Genomic DNA, 20,728 nt, shown 5'->3' with positions numbered 1-20,728 from the left:
TGGCTTTATAGCCAATAAAATTTGATTTAATTTGAAAGACTCATATAACAACTCCTGTATTTTAATTTTATAATTAAAATACAGGAGTTGTTATATGAGACCATAGCCAGCACGGGGTCCATCGGACAAATATTCCCTTAAAAAATAAAATATTCCGGCACGGAGGTCGTGCGGGAAAAGATATAACTCAGGCGCACCTATGATATGCTTACTCCTCTCTCTAGATCGTCTGCTACCAAGCTGCGACAGACACGTCCTAGTTCATCGCAGGCCACCTGTAGCGCATGCCTGGTCTTTTTCGGCTTAGGAAATATTTTGGCTACAATGTTTTCCGAGAATAGGCACAGTCGCAGGCAATAGCAACTCATTTTATACGTTGAGCTAAGTAACATGCGGATTTTTTCATTTATGTCTCTTCTTTCCTGAAATTTTTCGTCTTTTGTGTCTTCCTTATTTTTGTTCTCTTTATTTCTTCGTCTTCTTCGCCGGATGTTTGTCGTAATATGTCATCTCGTACTGTTTGTCTTTCATTGATGTTTACATTACTGTTCATCTTTAAATTACCTTTTTTTATTTTGTGCTTAGCTCCTTACAATGTACCATCTAGCCCAACTTCAAGTTTTGTTAAACTTCCTTACGTTACGTTTAGCTCCTGTTCATTTATCTTGTATTGGTTCAAGCCAGGAAAATCATTGCTGGTCCGAGCTGCATCTCCCTTTTTTACGTTTTTTATTATTATATGAGACAAAATAAAAGGGTAAAAAAAAGGCCATGACAGCAGTCGTCTGACAACAAACATGAGGAAGTGCACAAAGAACGAATTATAGGTGACGACGATGACAATGGCTATGCACGGCTCCATATGCTAGGTCAAGTGTAAAATATCTGGGCGCTATTTCTGACGATAGTCTCACATGGCGGACTCACAGTGCCCATGTTGCATCGAAAGGGCCGTGGGCATGTTGCGCAGGTTAAGTAATCTCCTGTCTGGAATACGGAGAGATGCGCTTTTAATTATTAATGTTATGCATGTCCGATAACTTTTAGAATTTTGATCTGTGAAAATTCGCCCGCTCGTTCTTTTGGAGCGGAGAGGCGCTTAGGTTGGGCCTCGGGCTCCCAAAATGTGTGGCTAATAAAGTACTTTACTTTGAAACCCGAATTTTAACTGTTATCTAGATTACAATTTTTAACTGTTCACACTTATGTAAATATATACGAGCCTTATTTCCAGCGCTCCATGTTAGTTTTTTTGCTAGCCGACCTCCTTTCTTGGAGTCCATTGGCATCAGTTAATACTGGTGCAAAATTTGCTTGAGCCTTTAAATGCACTCCTTTCCAACTTCATTTCATCAAATTTAGTGGATATTTGGTTGAAACTGCCTACTATGGCATTTTCTCCAATAACGTAAAACACGTATTACCCTACATTTTAAATGCATTATTAGAAGATCATTCACAAAGGCTTCCATTCAGCATCATGATGGCAACTGACACTTTACAATGTGATGAAAAGTCAGGCGTGAGAATGTACTGTCCGCTTCTAGATTGAGCTTTTTCTGTTCGACTTCCGGATTTCACCTCAAATTTCCAGGCGGAGTTTTTGGCGGTAGTGCTTGCACTGTTAACTTTGCTAAGCAGTGGTTGTAGGTACAGACTCTTATTCCTTGAGCTCGTCGCTTGCTTCGCATATGGACTGTCAAATATTAAACACACTTCACCCATTGTTTCCTTCGCATTTGCATTTTAGCCTTCTACATATGGTGACATACCACGTCATAGCACTGTGACAGTCAATGAGGTTGATGATAGCCTGGCTAAGGAGTCTCCTAATGGCTCCGTGTTGCCTATCTTCCCGGCTACAGCTGTACATAACAGCAGCGTGGTTCCGTAGAGGCAAAGTAGCAATGGGGCTAGTTGGTTTACCATTTCAAGAATTTTAAAAATATATACATTAAAGATATGTACTTTAGTATTCCGGTCGCGGCAGCCTTCACTGCCGCGGGAGAATGTATTGATCAGTTTGGTGCTGTCAAGTTCCAGAATGAGTCCTGTATTAGCGTCTCTGGTTTTCTAAAATTGCTGGAAAAATAGCTTATTTCATTAGTTGCAAAGTTCTGTTCAAAATGGTACATACAAAAGAGTGGTATTAGCATAAGCTCTTGCATTGCGCCGGTCATTTCTGATATTTATATGGCAAAAGGGAATCGGACTTTAAAATCTAGGTTGGCACAATTTGATTTACTGCAGGCGTTTAGATTTGTAGATGATTTCTTGCTCTGCTTCGCTGTTGTGAAAGCAAATTGCCTAAACGTGGACGATGTTCTAGGAGCCTTTCGTGGTGTTTTCGCCAGGCCGGATTTCACTTTTGAGCTTCCACGGGATTCGATAATTAGATTCTTAGACATAGAGATTAAGGAAACTGAGAAGCACATGTATTGGACGTACCCGACGAAATCGGAGAAAAACTTTTTAGGCTATCATTCCGCGCATTCCAAAATAGTTAAAAGAAGTTTAGAATTTAATAGTTTTTCGCAATGCATTAAGAAATCATGTTTTCATCAAGTAGAACTGTAGCCTCACGAGACAAGTAGATAGGTTACGGACGAGTGGATACCCTGACGCACTTTTAACATCTGTTGCAGAAAAGCACCTACAAATTTTGAGTGACAGCAAAAGGACACGGAAAAATAATTTAGGGCAAGCTAGTAATGTGGTCGCCATTCCGTACGTACATAATGTATCCCATGCTTTAAAGAAAGTAGCTAGTAGGTGTGATGCCCACCTCGTGTTCACCGCTCCGAAAAAGTTAATAAGCCTGTGCCATAAAATGACTAAAGAAAGTCAACACATGCGGAATCGCGCACAAAGAAAGATTCGTTGAGTGTGATACTGACGTTGTGTATAGCATTCCCTTATCATGCGGAATGAGGTACGTAGGTCAGACAGGCAGGTGTTTGAACACGAGGTTAAATAAACATTGTAATGATATAAGTAAAATCAACAACCCTGAAACCTTGCACCCCATTGCGCAAAACACAAATGCAAGCCAGAATTTGAAGGAACCACAATCTTAGGCCGTTCAAAAGAAAGAAAAGAAAGAGAAATAATAGAAGCGTTTCAGATATGGGAAGCTGCAGAAGACAAGTGCGTAAGCACGCCATCAGACATGCTAACTAATCATGAGATAAAGTTAATAAAGGAGCGTAGGTGCGTAGGGATGTGAGACTGCCTGTTCAGTGAGTTTGCGAGATCTCTTGTATCAGAGAGTGTGTGTGGAATGTTTTAAATGTAACCCTGTTATCAATAAACCTTAGTTGTCAGTGCGCGCTTGTCCTGTGTACGTCGTTCCTGCTTTCTTGTGTATCTGTGTGTATCGTAGCGCGAAAATTCTTGAAATCCGTAGACGCACCGTAATAAGCACGCCAACTGGAACTATTTTAATAACGGGTGACTACCTGCACCTCACGTATTCGCGGAGCATGAAATAATGTCAGTCATGGCAGATTGAGGTCTCCTTAACGAGGCCGCGCGGCCGTATCCCGCCCCTAAATTTCTGTATGCACCGATCTACTCCGTCTGAGCAATATGCGTGGAACAGGAATAAATAGAACATTTCTCACTGTTTTGCCAGCGCTTTACTGTGTTAAGAAGACGGTCTTCGGAAGAGCCGTTGCAACAGCGTGGGCTTAATTTGAGCAGCCAGATCTTAATCTCATTTGGAGCCCATACTCGGGTGCAGCCACAGGTTTGTTTTTACCACCGTTCAAATCTTAATGGAATGTAATAATTCTGCAAGGGATTGACAGTATTTGAAAAAGAATAAATAAGTAAATAAATAAATGAACGAATAAATAAACAAATGCAAATTTAATGCAAATTTGGTATTATACATTTATTTAATCACTGGCGGCAAATCTCACTGTGTTCCCTTCTGTGTGTTATGGGTTCTTATTTTCGGTGTTTCATCTTTACGTTTCCTTCTCTCTTGCCTAGCAATCATTTTAGTTTTGGCGATGTAAATATATGTAAATATACATCTCTAAAAAACTCTCTGCACTCCAACTCTTGGCCGAACCCTCTCACGCAACCGTGTTCTTTCATCATCGGTTGTTCCATTCTAAATATTTGTAGACTATTACACAATGAGTGCTGATGATCCGCGACATATTGCACTTCTCGACAATGCTCGATGTTAAGAAATGACTTACTGAGTAAGCCTGCACAAATGAAGAGCACAAATAGTTTTTGCTTGATATTACAAATCAAGAAATTCAAAATCAAATATCATAATGACCACTGAATACTGAAAAATAATAATAGCAAAAGCAAAAAAAAAAAAAACAATAAGGAAATCGCATAGTAAATCAACAACAGCCTAGAGGCAAAATTCTTGTTGCAAAATCTCTACTACATCCTGCAAATCGTAAATTTTGGGAAGAAGGTTCAGGTGCGACACAACGGTCGCAACTTTCGTGCGGCGCTTTGAGTATATGTCCATTACCACCTGTTCGTGCAACAACTTTTGTTTTTATTTTTAAGAATGCAAATCACTCATTTTAGTAGCTGTGCATAATAGACGTCCAAACCTTTCGCACTGACTTCACAGGCTCTGGAGGGGTGTTTCTGAGATTCTTTAAGGAAGCTGCTTACACTTTCAATTTCCTTACTATGTGATTTTCTCTACATCTTCTAGGTAGCCTGTACACGAGGGAGATAACTCAGGTTTTGACAAAGCCTTCGTTCCCTATACAGCTGTACTGGCAGCTTCCTCGTATTTTTTTGACACTATACTGTTAAAGGTTGTTAAGCGAATGTGCACTATACGCTCCCCAAAAGTGCCCTTTTTTAAAAATACCCTACTGGTGTTGCTTCTGCCATTGGGAACAATTGACGCCGTTTAGTTGCGTGCAAGAAACCATTGATCATTCTTTTATCCTGCGTAGTTAAATATTTTTTCTTCCGGGGCATAATACAACCAACTATTAATAAGATCATTAAAATCCCACCATAAACCTTTAGAGTTTTGCGTATTGAGAAAAACTGTGTTGCACCCTGTAGCCTCTTTTGTGTTGACAAGACTATCCAGTCTGAAGATGAACCATGTGGCGGACTGACATGCCTAATCAACATGCTAATGGAAGGGAGCGTTGAGCGATTAATGCGCTTCGCTGCTGGAATCATATGCTGCGCCGGAGAGACCTCCTAAAGGCGTCTCCTATCTCGATGCATGTGTGCGCCTCCCACAAGTTTTATGTTTGTGATCTGCAGTGTGGATGTATTACGCGTTTATTTTTTACAGCCTGGTGAGTAGGGCAATATTGTTTTCAGGTTTTTCCTTGTTTCGTCGTCTTCTCGGGCAGTAATGAAAAAGGAAAAGTGATGCATTGGGCAAGTATGGTCGAAAGCGCCAGGAAACGTAACTTCTCTGCTGGCTCAGGCGTTCGTTCTAATTCTCCTTGTGGGCATCAGAGAACACATATTTGGGTAGCTTCTGCTTCAAGTTCCACCCTGTTCGTTTAAGTTCGTTGAGAGTGGTTCATAAGAGCATTTGGTGCGTGCAGAAAGCATTCATTTTGATGAAATGCGGTGCTCCAATTTGTTATTTTAGAATTTTCTGCTGCGCATGGCCCTAAAACTGACCATGCGTAGATTACGCACTTCGATGAACGCTTACATCTTTTATTTTTTTGTCGGAGACTCGAAAAGATGTTTCTACCTCTGCGTCGCTCGTGTACCGCCCTGCAAATAGAATTTTCTCTTGTACGAGTAGAAATAGGTTGAAAGGACACGTCTTGACACACAAAGCACCTTGTCACAGGTGAGTTATATCTTATTTGGGGCGTTACAGAAAATGATGAGTTGTCGGTTGTCTTTTATCTCCTACTGTTTATTGACACCAGCAGTGATAAGTAATTTTATTCAGTTCAGACTACCGTAGCGTAGCACCATCCGGGTCCTGTGAGGACGCCGTTATAGAAGCCATCGGGGATGCAACCACAGCCACCGATTGTGCAGCCGATGCTTTGCCCTTGCTTGGTTATATTGCACTGCGAGGAAAAAGAAAGGTAGTCAGTGAATATAAAAGGGCAAGCCAGATGTCTTGCACGCAGTATTTTATCAACTTGAGCATTAGCCCTGTTCTTGCATTTCCCACTAAGACAACACGCAGTAGGGGGGGGGGGGGGCGCTGCTTTCATTGCTTTACATAGCACTTATCGTGTCGTCCAAACGCCCATTAGCTTTATGCCTAACATAGCTGCAGAGTTCGCAAGCATACCTGTGAATCCATTTGATCAGATGGCGGTGAACTGGTACCTCCCGGAAACGATGTTTATTTCCGAGATGTTTAAATACTGAGCATTTTCGGGGGATGCAGTTTTAAATGTAACCATGGAGAGGGTATCAACGCGCACTACAGAAGCACTTTGCTCCTGCAATGCCATGCGTACCGCTGAGAATGAGTCTTCCATCTGCCTATGGCCTTTATATTTCTCAGTATTACTGTTTTCCCTGGCGTCGCTGTTACACTAAGCTTACGGTAGGTTTTCGGCAAGCCATAGAACCGCCTACAGTATACCAACTGAGGAGGAATAGTAGTTGCCTGCCCGTATGCGGAGGTATTCTGGTAAAGGATAAAACTGGTTTTCGAGGCGCGGTGCTTAATTTTTCTCAACATTGAAAATTTTCATTTCAAGACCAAATTGAGTCGAGAGACAGAAAAAAAAAACAAATATTTTGCTCTAATCGTTGTCATCGTAATCAGCAGCCTATGGCCGCTGGATGAGACAGGCGCGTGCCACATCCGTCCAATTATTTTGCCTTTTGCTAGCTGAGATCATACTACCTGACTTTCTGTTTCCTCTGCTGCGCTTTCTCCCCTTTAAACAACGTCCGGTATCATTAGCGACAATCGGTTATCCACTCGTCGTCTTTTATGCTGTGCAAACGGCCATTTATTGTTTTAAATCTTCGTAACGATGTGATTTGCACGCGTTTATTTCGCCTGTTCTGCTTTCTGGCGCTCTAATGTTGCACCTGTCATTATCGTCCCCCTAGCTCTCTATTTCGTCTCAGCCTAGTTTCAGTACTTTAATCCAGCCGGAAAGCATCAGTCTAGAAGGACAGTGTTGGCCTGTTACAGCCATTACGTAATTTCAGCTTGACAGATAATGGTAAATCAGTATTCATGGCCTCCGAATGCCTACTAAATACTGTCCACTCCTTTTTTTTTTAATTTTTAGCTCTTTCACTGTCGTGTTCCAGGTCCCTGGCTAATAGTGGCTCCGAGTTCATCTATACCCAGACAACTTGAAATGTGTCGCTTCTTAATGTAAGCTGTTGTGACCACTCTATTTTTTTTGGACATTAATATGGATTACTTTAGACTAAATTGCTTTACGGGTGTCTGCGTTTTTCCTGTCATCTATCGGCCTATCCTGCTGCGCGTTAGAGCAGTGCTTCTGAAGAGCGCTTAGAATTAATTTCTAGTGAAGTCAATTTATTCCTCCACGCAGGCGCTTGCTCAGGTGAGACTGATGACGATCCCGAGAGCAAGGGAGAATTGTTTAGAAATGCTCGGAAGTGTTGGTACTACGAACCAAGGCCGAGGAGCATGTCTGGCGCCACCTGCAGGCCACCTGCAGGCCAACACACACCCACACCCCACTTTGTACACCCAGATGTAGGTACACCAATGTGTGTAAGCTGTGTGAAGAACTCACAAACGTAAGCCACATTCTGTGGGTTGATTATGAACCGTACGCGCGTATACCTACAGCCCTGAGCAATGGGAGGCACTGATGAGCATATGTACCCCTGCCGTTACAATTGTGCTAGTATCCTGGGCAAAGGGAGGCCGCATAAGCTGAAGGGCACCCGGACGTCTTATTTACAATTCCCCAGCCTTATTGATAAAAACAAATCTTCAGCCAGGCAATCACTCGATCAGTCAGAACTAAGGCTAGTATTCATATTTTCAAATTTCAAAATGACATACTTGACGGCTCCAAAGAAAATTTTGTAATATAATTTAAAGGTTACTTGAAGACTCGCCGGCTAAGATTTCAACTAGCTATTAATCACTGATGTGATGGCTATGCACAGACTGCCTTAAAAGCAGGAGGGCACTGTAGGTATTTTTGCCCGCTTTGCACCTGTTGAGAAGCAGAAAGCTCCACCTCGGCTAATGAAAATATGGCAAAATATTTATAATACTTAGTTCAACTATGGAAAAAGCAGGTAATTAATAATAAAACCTATCAGAATTTAAATTCTCTTGGCGTAATACTGACGGTGAAAATGTGTTCGTGAGTGTTCGTGCGCCTTTTCCGAAAAACAGCCTGTTTTATATTCCTTGATTGAAATCGAGGCTGTTTTAATTCTGTTTTGCAACTACCTTCGCAAACACTTTTTTAAGACAACTTAGGGTATTCTGATCGGTCTAAGGCTGTTCAAGTGTTAGCGGGCACATCTATTTTTGCCTAATGCTACTTTATTATTTAAATATAAGCTATATTTGCATGAACATGTCCAATTTTCTCCTACTGCGCATCCTTATGCTGGCTACCACTCGAGCACTTCTTAATATTGCTCATCTTCCCAGGCAGCTCGCCAGTATCCTCGCCATGTACCTTGCTCATATTTAAACTGTGCACCCAGTAATGGCACTGGTGACACTGTCATGCATCGCTTGAGTGTTTAGGTCGTCGTCGTCGTCAGTTAAAGTGGACCTTTTGTTCAGGGCTGGAACAGCGAAGCATTGTTTTTCTTCTGAACGCTAACAAGATTATGTGGTTCTTTCTTGCTAGTTTATGACTTAAAATGTATGATAACTCATCTGTTTAACCTGATTAATAAGAATCATACGGTCACCGCATCCGAATTTGTCAAGCAAGATAAGCGGATGCAGTGCAAATTACATGAAAACACAGGAAGACAACCAAAAACAAGCGCTTACACTGCCAACTGAAAAACGGTTTTTATTCTTTTTCAAGGAGAATAAATACCAGTAGAAAAAATACAAGCTAAACACTTCATATCATCTCAAGAACAAAACTGAAATTAATATACAGCAATTCATTTTTCAGGCGGGCGATGTGAATGTGAGATAACACAAGTATGCTCGCACATATGTATGCACGTTAGTTTCCTGGCCGTTTTCTCTTGATATCGTCGGAGAACGCACGTCTGGTTATCAACGGGACAAAGTTTTTGCACTGCCCGCAATAAAATAGAAAATTGCTTCCCGTGCCAACCGACATACGTGCTGCCATGTTTTAGGGTATATGTTATACACAATTCCTTCCTGGCATGGGACATAAAGGGTGTCTTGCCAGTTCTAATGCATGGCAACCGTTCTGGCTCTTTTGCGATTGACTTTCCTGCAAAAATCGCCTGTCTGCACGGCGCAGAAAAGCCAACGCGGACGCCGGTGCGGTTGCCAGCCTTTAGCCGATGCGACACAGAATGCACATGGGGAATTTCGGCACTATCAATTGTTGAACACCGCATACACTGCCGCGCTCCTTTCTGCTTTTGCGCACCTTTGAAAAGTACAGCTGTGGTAGTCACAGGAAGTCCGCTTCGTCCAGTCTCCTGATTTGTGAAGGAAGGAAGGAAGGAAGGAAGGAAGGAAGGAAGGAAGGAAGGAAGGAAGGAAGGAAGGAAGGAAGGAAGGAAGGAAGGAAGGAAGGAAGGAAGGAAGGAAGGAAAGAAGGAAGGAAGGAAGGAAGGAAGGAAGGAAGGAAGGAAGGAAGGAAGGAAGGAAGGAAGGAAGGAAGGAAGGAAGGAAGGAAAGAAGGAAGGAAGGAAGGAAGGAAAAACTTTATTTAGCCCTATATTATCTTGCCGGTTTTCGGGGCGTCTTCAGACGTGTCTGCTTGTGGCATTCACAAGAGTCTTCTTTGTCGACCTCGTCCACTTCTACCCAATGGTCGGTTCCCCTTAGTCCAGGGCTCCGCTGGCCACTGCCGCCCGTTGAGCTTGTTGTCGTTGTAACAGCTTGCTGGTCTTTGCAGCGGTCGCTGGACAGCAGAGTCTCCCATTGCTCCGCACTCGGGTTTCGAATTTTGGGGATCACATCTAGTTTTGACAGGCCTATGTGATGTGATATAGTGTTGGTTTTTCATCGCACCACGGACATCTGTCCGCGTATATGGTAGGGTGCCTTTTGTTTAGTATGTGTAGGTTCGGGTATGACCCCGTCTGTAATTGTCTTCATATGACAGCTTCCTCTCTGGTGAGAGAACTGTGCGGCGGGGGATATGGCATTCTTCTTCCTCTATAGTTTTCTAGTATGGCCGAGTATGCCTTGGGTGCTGGCAAAAGTTCCGCGGACTGGTCGGATGCTCGATAAGTAGTGTATGCTCGAGCTATCCTGTCGGCCTCTTGGTTCCCTGCCACCCCCATGTGCCTCAGTACCCACATAATTTTGTGTCTGGTCTTGTTTTCTTCGTAGTATTTAATTCTGTCACTCGCTTCGAGGAGTATACGGAGCGCGTGACGACCTGTCCTACCATTCATGTAATTTTGATAGGCTGTTTGAGAGTCCGTGAGTACCGTTAGCGACCGCCCAGCTCTATAGCCCTCCGCCACTGCTAGACAAATGGCTACTTCCTCGACCTCTGCTGCCGTGCAGTGTTGAATAGAGGCGCTGCACTTCGCGTTGAGACGAATCGACCACCGTGGCCACTGCAATTTTGTTGTGTCATCCTCTCGAGGACGCGTCTGCATACACGGTTGTGTCTTGAGGAGCGTATGTTTCCTGAATGAATTCGGCCCTTGCTTCTCTTCTGCCTCGGTGGAGTTTGGAGTCCATGTTTCTCGTGATTGGAGCTACGTTGAGGGACTTGTGAATTGCGTCGGGGAACGTTTCCGTCCTCCCTATTTCTCGCATTTTCTCGCGGTATCCTAGTTTCTGTGAGAGCGCTCTTCCAGTCATTGTCTGCAGCAGCCTCAGGTTTTGTGACTGAAGCTGCGCCACGCGTAGCTCTTCGAAGATGTTTTGCAATCTCAGAGCCATAAGTTTTTCTGTCGACGTGTTGTGCGGTAGTCTTTTTTTTTGTTCGAGGAGTTTGCCATCAGGCATAGTGAAAAGGGAGCGGGGAGTACGAGGAAACTAGAAGGAAGAGTGCAAACAGGTCTCCCTTAAATAATCACACAGGTTGACGATAAACTGATTGTTTAGCGTCCACTTCCTGTAATAACATTCACGGTCCCACCGCAGGCCTACTTTCCGTAGGTAGCACTGTCTCACGGATGCCGTAGCTGGGCAAGTCCACAATAGATGCTTCGCATCGCACAGTTCCGGTGAAGCACCACAATTAGAGCACTTTTAGGCTACTTGTAAGCGTTGGTCACGCCACCAATGATGCACAGAACGGGTCAAAGCTACTCCTGTTCGAATCCGGCGCACAGATACCTCCTTCTCCCGAGTGAGATTACTGGGGAGTAGGTACGAACACAGAGAAATCAAAGTGCGTGTTCGCTGGCTCAAAGATTCTTTCGGAGCGCTGTCTTATACGTTTTGCGTAGAGCACCCGTTTGTTGTATTTCGCCCTTGTTGAGGCGATCATCGCCCACTTGTCGAAACGTTGGCTCGACCTGCGAACTGAGGCCTTTCCCCCTCTACTCTAGTTCAGTGCTATCTCATATTGATGTACTGTTATATTTTCTATAATCCGCAATAATACAATCACAAAATGATTTCACTGAAAATCTTTATCTTTAGATTTTGTACTGTAGACATCTGAACACCTGTCGTATATGCACGTCAGTAGCAGTGGGGAGACTGCATCAGCCTGCCCGACACCCTTCCTGACTCATATTGCCTGCCTTTTCTTCTGAAGGAGCATAATTATCGAGTGGTCCTGATAAATACTTTTTTTTACATTATTTATATAAGAGTATTCCATGACTCGATAACACACTGCCTGCATGCCTGCTGCAGCAAACGACGAAAATGCCTTTTTACCCCAAAATTGTAAAATTATCGAACCCGGCCGCGGCGGCTGCGTTTCGATGGAGGCGAAACGAAGAGGCGTCGTGTGCTGTGCGATGTCAGCGCACGTTAAAGATCCCCAGGTGGTCGAAATTACTCCGTAGCCCTCCACTACGGCTCCTCTTTCTCTCTGTCCACTTTCATTCCCACCTTCCTCCCTTCCCTTACGGCGCGGTTCGGGTGTCCACAGAGCAAGTGTGACAGTTACTGCGCCTTTCCCTTCCTGTGAACCAATTTAATTTAACTTTTATAAGCCGAACATTGTTCTGAAACCGTGGCGACTATGCAACCAATCATGAGGACTAAAACACAAATGAACAACCAATAGAAAATTCCTAAAACACTAGATTATTTACTTTTGCAACTCGTGAGGACCGGAAAATAAATAAACGAAAAAATAAAGGGAAGGATTCAGACTACCGACGGTGTACTGAGAGCATCATAATGCATCCCCTGTCGTGCTGCAAGTTGTACTTGATAGCTTTCACCCCTGTGCGTCCGAAATGTTCACTTTCATCGACATTCAGGCCTTTGTTTTGCACCGCAAATATTTGGTAAGGCCTCTGTAGAGCCTGAGAAAAGGGCAAACTAGCGAGAGGCACCTGGAGCTCTACACAGGAATAAAAAGAATAAAAAACTTGAAGCAGCGGAAAGAAACCGAGTCTATTGTCGAAATGAGAAACTGGCTAATGACAGATCACTCACCTCTTTGATTTCCTCTACCTTCTCCTCGCTATCCCTTTATTTCCGCCGCCCCAGTTCAGGTGCTTCAGATATAAGATAGCAGATACCGGGGCTGGCAAACATCTTTTCTTTCCTTTTGTACATACAATAAATAACCACTACAAAAACAAAATGACAGACGCTCCTCAGAACGCATAGTGCGCTGTGGCTACATTTCTCAAATGCATAGAAATATATATATACAGCCAACAATATTTAAAACAGTATTTCTACGCGTGGTTGTAATTCGTTTAACGAAATCTCAGTCTATGTGCTAGAGAACATTGGCGTCTATTCGGCTGACAATGTTTTGAAACAGATTGCAATTTTTAAGCATCTTTAAATGTAACTCGCGACAACAAATGCTTGTAGTGTAAACTCTTGCCTTATTTAGCGAATAATTTATACGTGCTTTGTATATTGAGCCTATTTTCAAACAGGTAATGAAGACCACAGTTTTCGAGACTTCTGAATGCCAACTGATAGCGGTATACAGTTTTAATCTATGTCTGTTGGTGAACAATAGCTCACCATGTGTAAGTATATTCATTATAAATATTAGAGGGATGCTTAAGCTTCCCGCCTTAAGAATGAAACGGGATCGATAGCTTTTATGAACGTCGCAGTTGCCTTTAACGCTTATCGTTGCTTATAATACGATAGATTCAAACGACTTGTACTTCTCTGTGCATTACTTCTTTTTGTATTCACAACTACATTTGCTTTCAATGTCAACGTCCTTCTGTACATGATTACTAGCTCCTAATTAGAATACCGTTAATTATAATTTGCAATCAAGATATGTTTTTAAGACTCGCCACTGAAAAGACCCTCACAAAAATGCTTTAATAGTGTGTACCTACACATTTGTGCAGTTTCTTGTGTTGCAGAAATTGATAATTTTTCGGTCGGTGTAATGACCACAATTCTCGTAATTTTGGCACGGCGCCGCCAGACTGACATTTTTATTCGCTGGCAAAGAGCGTTCACGTTTCTTTTTCCGTGTTTTAAAGCATTGGCCGAATTAGCCGGTGCTTTAATACACGGGAAAGAGAGACAGTGGGATATGGAAAAAGAAATCCGAAGATAGCATTTTGCACTTATGGTTATCTGTTTCTGTACAGTTATCGTTAATGTTCAGTCATGATAGGGGAGAATTTTGCTATCTAACATGGTGCCGTCAATATTGTAACGGGTATTGCGCCAAACGTCCAGGCAACGCCCTGAGCCTAGAAGACTGCCGAAGTCCGAGAGTGGTCCGAGCAGCGGTCTGAGCGCGGTTTCAAGCAACCAACTTCGTCGTCTACGCCAACCAGCAACCACTTCATCGTCTACGTCAACTAGCCACTGATTGTCTCCGCTTCGTCGTCGACTACAGTTTGTATCACTGCCCCCCTCCTCTGTAGCATCGACTCGATGCGACGCGGTGCTACTAGGAAGAAGTTAGCGAAAGGGTGCACAAAAGTGTCACAAGGACCCAGCGGTGTTGACGAAAAGTTCAGTCATACACGATCATGATAGGGCTTCAGCCGAACCACGTGCATGATTTCAGGATGCTGTGGCCTTCGGGATGGAGCTGAAGCTACGGGAACAACGGCGTAGGTGACGTCACTGATACGGCGAACAATCTCGCAAGGGCCAAAGTATCGATGTAGTAACTTTTCAGATAGGCCGCGATGACGAACAGGTGTCCACACCCAGACGAAGTCGCCCGGCTCGTAAGTGACGATTCTTCGGCTGAGGTTATACCGAGCAGCGTCATTCGCCTGTTTTCGGTGGATTCTGAGGCGTGCTAGTTGCCGCGCTTCCTCAGCACGCTGAACAAAGATGTCGGCGTCAAGTTCGGCGTCAGAGCCGCAAGGACCAACTGGCATCATGGCATCCAACGACGTGCTCACTTGGCGACCGAAGACAAGTTGGAATGGGGTCAGTCACGTCGTCTCTTGAGTGGCGGTATTGTACTCAAAAGTTATATAGGGCAAATCGCATCCCAGGTGCGACGTTCTGCGTCCACATACATAGAAATCATGTCGGTGAGTTTGCGATTGAGGCGCTCAACCAGCCCGTTGGTCTGAGGGTGATACGCCGTCGCACGGCGATGGCTAGTGTGAGTCAGAGTCATGACCAACCGGATTAGGCGAGCAGTAAAAGCTGTTCCACGGTCAGTGATTACCATGGCGGGGGCGCCATGACGTAGGACAATGTTATGAACGAAAAATTGAGCCACTTCGGCTGCAGTACTTTTATCAAGGGACGCGGTCTCTGCGTACCGTGTTAGGTAGTCTGTCGCGACGACTACCCAATCGTTGCCAGACGAGGACTTCGGAAAAGGACCGAGAAGATCCATGCCCACTTGATGGAAAGGGGTCTTCGGCGTAGCATTAGGCCGAAGAAATCCAGCGGGTTTCAATGGCGGAGACTTCCGACATCGGCAGTCACGACATGAGCGTACATAGGCCCGCACCGATGGGAGTAAGCTGGGCCAATAATACTTTTGACGAATTCGTGCAAGTGTAAGGCTCACCCCCAGGTGGCCGGCGGTGGGTTCATCATGACAGGCACTCAATATATCTCAGCGCAACTCGGAGGGCACAACAAGGAGAAACGTCTCTTCACTGTTAGCAAAATTTCGCTTGTAGAGCACGTTACCACGCAGAGTGAACGTTTGAAGCCCACGATGGAAAACACGGGGAATACGGGCGTCGACGCCCTGCAGATAGTCGACGAGTGACGCTAACTCTGGGTCCATTCTCTGCAGCTGCGCCATTTGGGTTGTACTAATAGCCCCCAGAAAGGGAAAATCATCGGCCGTTTCTTCTGGACATATGGCGATGAGCGAGCGCGACAGTCAGCATCCTGATGCTTCCGTCCTGATTTGTATACGACTGTTACGTCATGCTCTTGTAATCTAAGGCTCCATCTAGCCAATCGTCCTAAGGGGTCTCCGAGGCTCGCGAGCCAGCATAATGAATGGTGGTCGCTTATAACGCGGAAAGATCGGCCGCAGAGGTATGGTCGGAACTTGGTGAGGGCCCATATTACCGTCAGACATTCTTTCTCAGTTGTTGAATAGTTGGTTTCGGAGCGGGTAAATGTTCGGCTCGCGTAAGCGATGACCCGTTCTGCACCGTCTTGCCCCTGAATTAGTACTGCACCAACCCCACCGTTGCTGGCATCAGCGTGAACGTCAGTTGCAGCGTTTTCGTCAAAATGGCCTAGTATCGGGAGATTCTGTAGGCGGCTGCGAAGCTCAAGGAAAGCTGCCTCTTGTTCACTTCCCCACAGGAAAGGCATGCCATCTCGAGTCAGTGTGGTTAGCGGTTCTGCGATGTGCGAAAAGTCTCGTACAAAGCGTCTGTAATAGGAGTACAAACCTAAGAACCGTCGAACAGCTTTCTTGTCAGTAGGGTGCGGAAAACCAGAAACGGTAGCTGTCTTTTCAGGGTCCGGGCGAACACCTTTTGCGCTGACCACGTGACCAAGGAAGCAAAGTTCCTCAAAGCCGAAGTGACATTTCTCTGGTTTGATTGTCAGGTTGGCGTCTCGGAGAGCTTTTAACACAAGGCGTAACCTTTCTAGGTGTTGGTCGAAGGTGGTCGAAAATATGACGACATCGTCCAGGTAAACCAAACACGACTGCCGCTTCAAACCGGACAGAACGGTGTCCATCATGCGTTGGAACGTGTCCGGTGCCAAACATAGGCCGAACGGTAGCACCTTAAACTCATACAAGCCATCGGGTGTCACGAAAGCCGTCTTCTCCCGGCATCTCTCATCCACTTCTATTTGCCTGTACCCACTTTTTAGGTCTAGCGACGAGAAGTATCGGGCATCTCGCAGTCGATCGAGTGCGTCGTCTATGCGGGGAAGTGGGTAAACGTCCTTTTTAGTGACAAGATTTAGATTTCTGTAATCGACACAGAACCGCAGAGTGTTGTCCTACTTTCTGACGAGAACAACCGGCGAAGCCCACGGGCTTGTAGACGGCTGAATGACATCGTCGGAAAGCATTTCGGTGACCTGTCTCTGGATCGCTGCCCGTGACATCATCCTCCACAATACGCAGAGCATGGCTACATGGATCGCGTGTCGAAGCGTGCCACTGCCCGTTTAGTCGAGAATGTGACTCGTGCCTCGTGTAGGTCGATGCCTACAAAAAATCGAGCCCCAGAATCAAATCTCTCGAACATTCGCGCAAGACAACGAATTCCCCGACGTAGACGAAACCGCGGATGCCAATTCGGGCTGTGCACCTTCCGGCCGGGCTAATGAGGTGACCTCCAGCCGTGCGAATGCTAGGGCTCAACCATGGCGAACTTTGCTCAATTCCTGGGCGAGGGCGTGGCTCATTACTGAATAGTCTGCACCGATGTCAAGTAAAGCGATCATGTCAGTTCCGTCAAGTGTCACGCACAAATCAGAAGTAGCGCGTCGGATGCTGTCGCTACCTTGCCCCTGTGAGAAATCAGCGTATCGGTGTATCGGCGGCGGAGGATCTTCAATTTCTCCGACAGCAGCGGCCTTGCCTCCGGGTACCGCTGGAATTAGTTTTCCCGGTGTGGACTGGGAGAACCGCGCTCAGTATTGCTGGCGTCTCTGCGAGGGCTTGGAGAACGGTACCGCAGCGGAGATGACGATCCGGAGTCATAGCGCCTGCATCTCCCAGGCCTCTGATGGGCCGACAGACGAGCTTCAATTTCGAGCGGCCGTTCGCCGTTCCGTGGACAGGGCGCATCGGGTCCGAAGCCGCGAAGTCCCACTCGGTGATACGGGCATGTACGGTAAAGGTGACCGGCCTCCCCGCAGTGGTAGCAGATTGGCCTGCGGTCCCGCGTACGCCACACGTTCGACTTGAGAGGGCGTAGAACAGGCATCACAGCTTGAGCCGATGCGTCATACGGACTGATGTGGCTAACCACCAGTGTCGGGTCAATAGGACCACAGGCAGCTGCTTGACGTGCAACGAACGCGTACGTTCGTTTAGCGTCGACCCGTGGAGGCATGGTAGCGACAGGATCGTAGGCAGCTGCCTGACGAACAACGGATGTGGGCGTGGGTATTTCATCGACGCGCTGCAGTACGTTGGTGACCGGGAATTCATGAGCAGCCTGGCGTACTTCATCTCTGACGACTTCGGTCAGGGATGTCACTGGCGCACTCTGAGGCAGACGGAAACGTTGGAGTTCCTCTCAAACAACGGACCGAATGAGGCCACGTAAGGCGTCTGCACCGCCTCCATGGCACGACGAAAAAACATCTGGGGCCAGGTTGCTGACATCTCGGTTGTACTGCCGGGACCGTTGTTGGAGCGTCGTTTACATGGTCGTTGCCTCCGCGAAGAATTCAGCAACGGTACACGGTGGACTGCGAACAAGGCCCACAAACAGCTCCTGCTTAACGCCACGCATGAGGTGCCGAAGCTTCTTCTCGATCTCCTTTCATATTGGGGTCTGCGCGCTGGAAAAAACGGGTCATGTCTTCACAGTACATGCGCACACTTTCATTTGGCCGCTGGTTTCTGGACTGAAGTGCAGCTTCAGCTTTCTCGCGGCGGTCGGCGTTGGGGAAGGTGGTCAGAAGTTCACGGCAAAATGATTGCCAGGTGGTAAGGGCGCCCTCACGGTTTTCGAACCATGTACGCGCAGACTCTTCTAGGGCGAAGTAAACATTACTGAGCTTTCGCTCGTCACTCCAGCCGTTGTACCGAGTCACACGCTCGAAGGTCACCAGCCAGTCCTCAGTGTCTTCGAAGACATCGCCGTGAAAAGATGGTGATGTTCGCGGCGAGTGGCAAAGGATCGGAGCTGAGAGCCTGGGATCAGTGGCCATGTCGAGGTGGCTCGAGAGTTGCGGCTGCGTGATCCTCGTAGGGGTGCAAAGGGGCCCAACCTCAGGCGATTGTCCGCGGAGGCGGCGACTGAGTCGCTGGTGGACCGGAGTCAGATCCGTCGTGAAGCGTGTAAACGTAGGAAAGCGTACCCAGCGCACTCCGTCAGACTGTAACGGGCATTGGGCCAAACGTCCAGGCAACGCGACTGCCGAAGTCCGAGAGCGGTCCGAGCAGCGCTCTGAGTGCCCCTTCAGGCAACCAACTTCGTCGTCTACGCCAACCAGCAACCACTTCATCGTCTACGTCAACTAGCCACTGATTGTCTCCGCTTCGTCGTCGACTATACACTGTAAAAACAAAAACAGCTTTTTTCTGATTCAAAACATCCTTACACCCTGAGTCTAGGGTGTTCGTGCCATTGGAAATCACCTCTTGCATACGAAAGGGGTGCTTTGGTTGGAGAATATGCCTTATGGTGTTACGGGCAAGCAATATCACCTAACATGCAGGGGGTATATGGCTGAAAAACTTCGTAGCCTTTTATACACAAGCGGCGCTGCTAATATAACCCAACACCTGAATAAACCACCAAAAGTAACGCTAAAATTAAAATTACACAAGAGTGCTTTCTAAAAATGAAACAGAAACTGAAACAAAATTTCACCGCCAGGAGGCCGCCGGTAGCTACTAACGCTCTTTTCAAATTTTACAATATGGCCGTTAGCATTGTGGAGTGCGTTTCGACCACGTTTCGGCGAATGCGGAATGTGCTTCTTCGATTGTTTACCCTCGTGAAATGTGTTGCATTTCCCATGCATATGTGTTACAGAAGTGTGTACGCTTGTGAAGTGCCTTCTACATGTGGTGTTTAACGCAAACGGGCATTTATCGTGTCGGCAAGTGTCCGGGCCTCTTTTTGCTTTGCTCAGGCGGAAGGACTGCTGCACCGCTTTATGTTTGAGATGTTCGAAAGAAGAAGGCATGGACGCTTTTTTTTTTCTGCGTGGCTAAGAGGTATATGCGCCGACTACATTGCACTCGCGCTGAAATCGCACTGGTTGGTTCGGTGCCGGTGATAAGGCGGACAGCGTACTGCGCGGCTGACGCAATCGCCTGTAAAGGTAAGCATATTCTCACGCATATTGTGCTTTGTCGGAACAGTATCCTACCGGATTACTGCATCCTGTGTCTTTTGTGCCGGAGCGCTCCAGAATGTGCTGAAATGAAAACGTGGGACACGCGTTTGTTTTCACCTGGCTGCCAAAATGACATCGCACATGTGGTAGATGTCGCGGCGAGTTACGCAGATTTCGCGCAAGAACATCAGTCTCAACTTTCTTGAACAGAAATAATGTATGTGCTACGTTTCCTTGCATTTTGTACGCGCAGGAGGTTCACGAAACGATTTTCGTTTCTTGACAGTTTGATACTTGCGCTCAGTTCGCAACGACTCGGTTTTGTTCTACCGTTTCCGTTCGTGCGGCAAGGTCATGTTGGCGTACTACCTTAATTCTCCTAGCACTCTCGACTCCCTCCTCCCCCCACCTCCACGACTCGGTTTTGTTCTACCGTTTCCGTTCGTGCGGCAAGGTCATGTTGGCGTACTACCTTAATTCTCCTAGCACTCTCGACTCCCTCCTCCCCCCACCTCCACGACTCGGTTTTGTTCTACCGTTTCCGTTCGTGCGGCAAGGTCATGTTGGCGTACTACCTTAATTCTCCTAGCACTCTCGACTCCCTCCTCCCCCCACCTCCACGACTCGGTTTTGTTCTACCGTTTCCGTTCGTGCGGCAAGGTCATGTTGGCGTACTACCTTAATTCTCCTAGCACTCTCGACTCCCTCCTCCCCCCACCTCCCTTATGTCTTACACTTCGCGCTCGCTCTCCTGAAACTTCATGCTTCGTCATCTCCGTTCACTCGGAGTGCTGCGAACCCCCCCCCCCCCCCCTTTTTTTTTTTTTTTTTACTCGGAGCATAGGCCGCGCCGTCCTGCTGCTCGGGGAACGTCCTCCCGCAGCCCTTCTGTTTACACTTTTTGTTCGAGGAGGCCATGTTCGTTCTCGGCGGCCGTTCAGCGCGGCACGCCTGTGCGCTCGTGCTCTCGGCATCGAAGTGCGCCGGTCGGCCGGCCTGGTTGTATAATAGTTTATTCCAAACTGCGTAAACTATATG

At 46.4% G+C, this 20,728-nt stretch overlaps 1 pseudogene; it reads right to left on the bottom strand.

Moving 5' to 3' along the window:
• LOC146200468 (uncharacterized) overlaps nucleotides 1-18,553 on the bottom strand; it is a 46,419-nt pseudogene extending 27,866 nt beyond the window's left edge.
• Nucleotides 18,554-20,728: the final 2,175 nt, after the last annotated feature.

This window comes from Amblyomma maculatum, chromosome 2 (assembly GCF_055883805.1).
Source record: "Amblyomma maculatum isolate TAMU_Amacu chromosome 2, ASM5588380v1, whole genome shotgun sequence".
Taxonomy (NCBI): Eukaryota; Metazoa; Arthropoda; class Arachnida; order Ixodida; family Ixodidae; genus Amblyomma; species Amblyomma maculatum.
The sequence above is the reverse complement of the archived record's forward strand: the minus strand, read 5'-3'. Positions and strand labels throughout refer to the sequence as shown.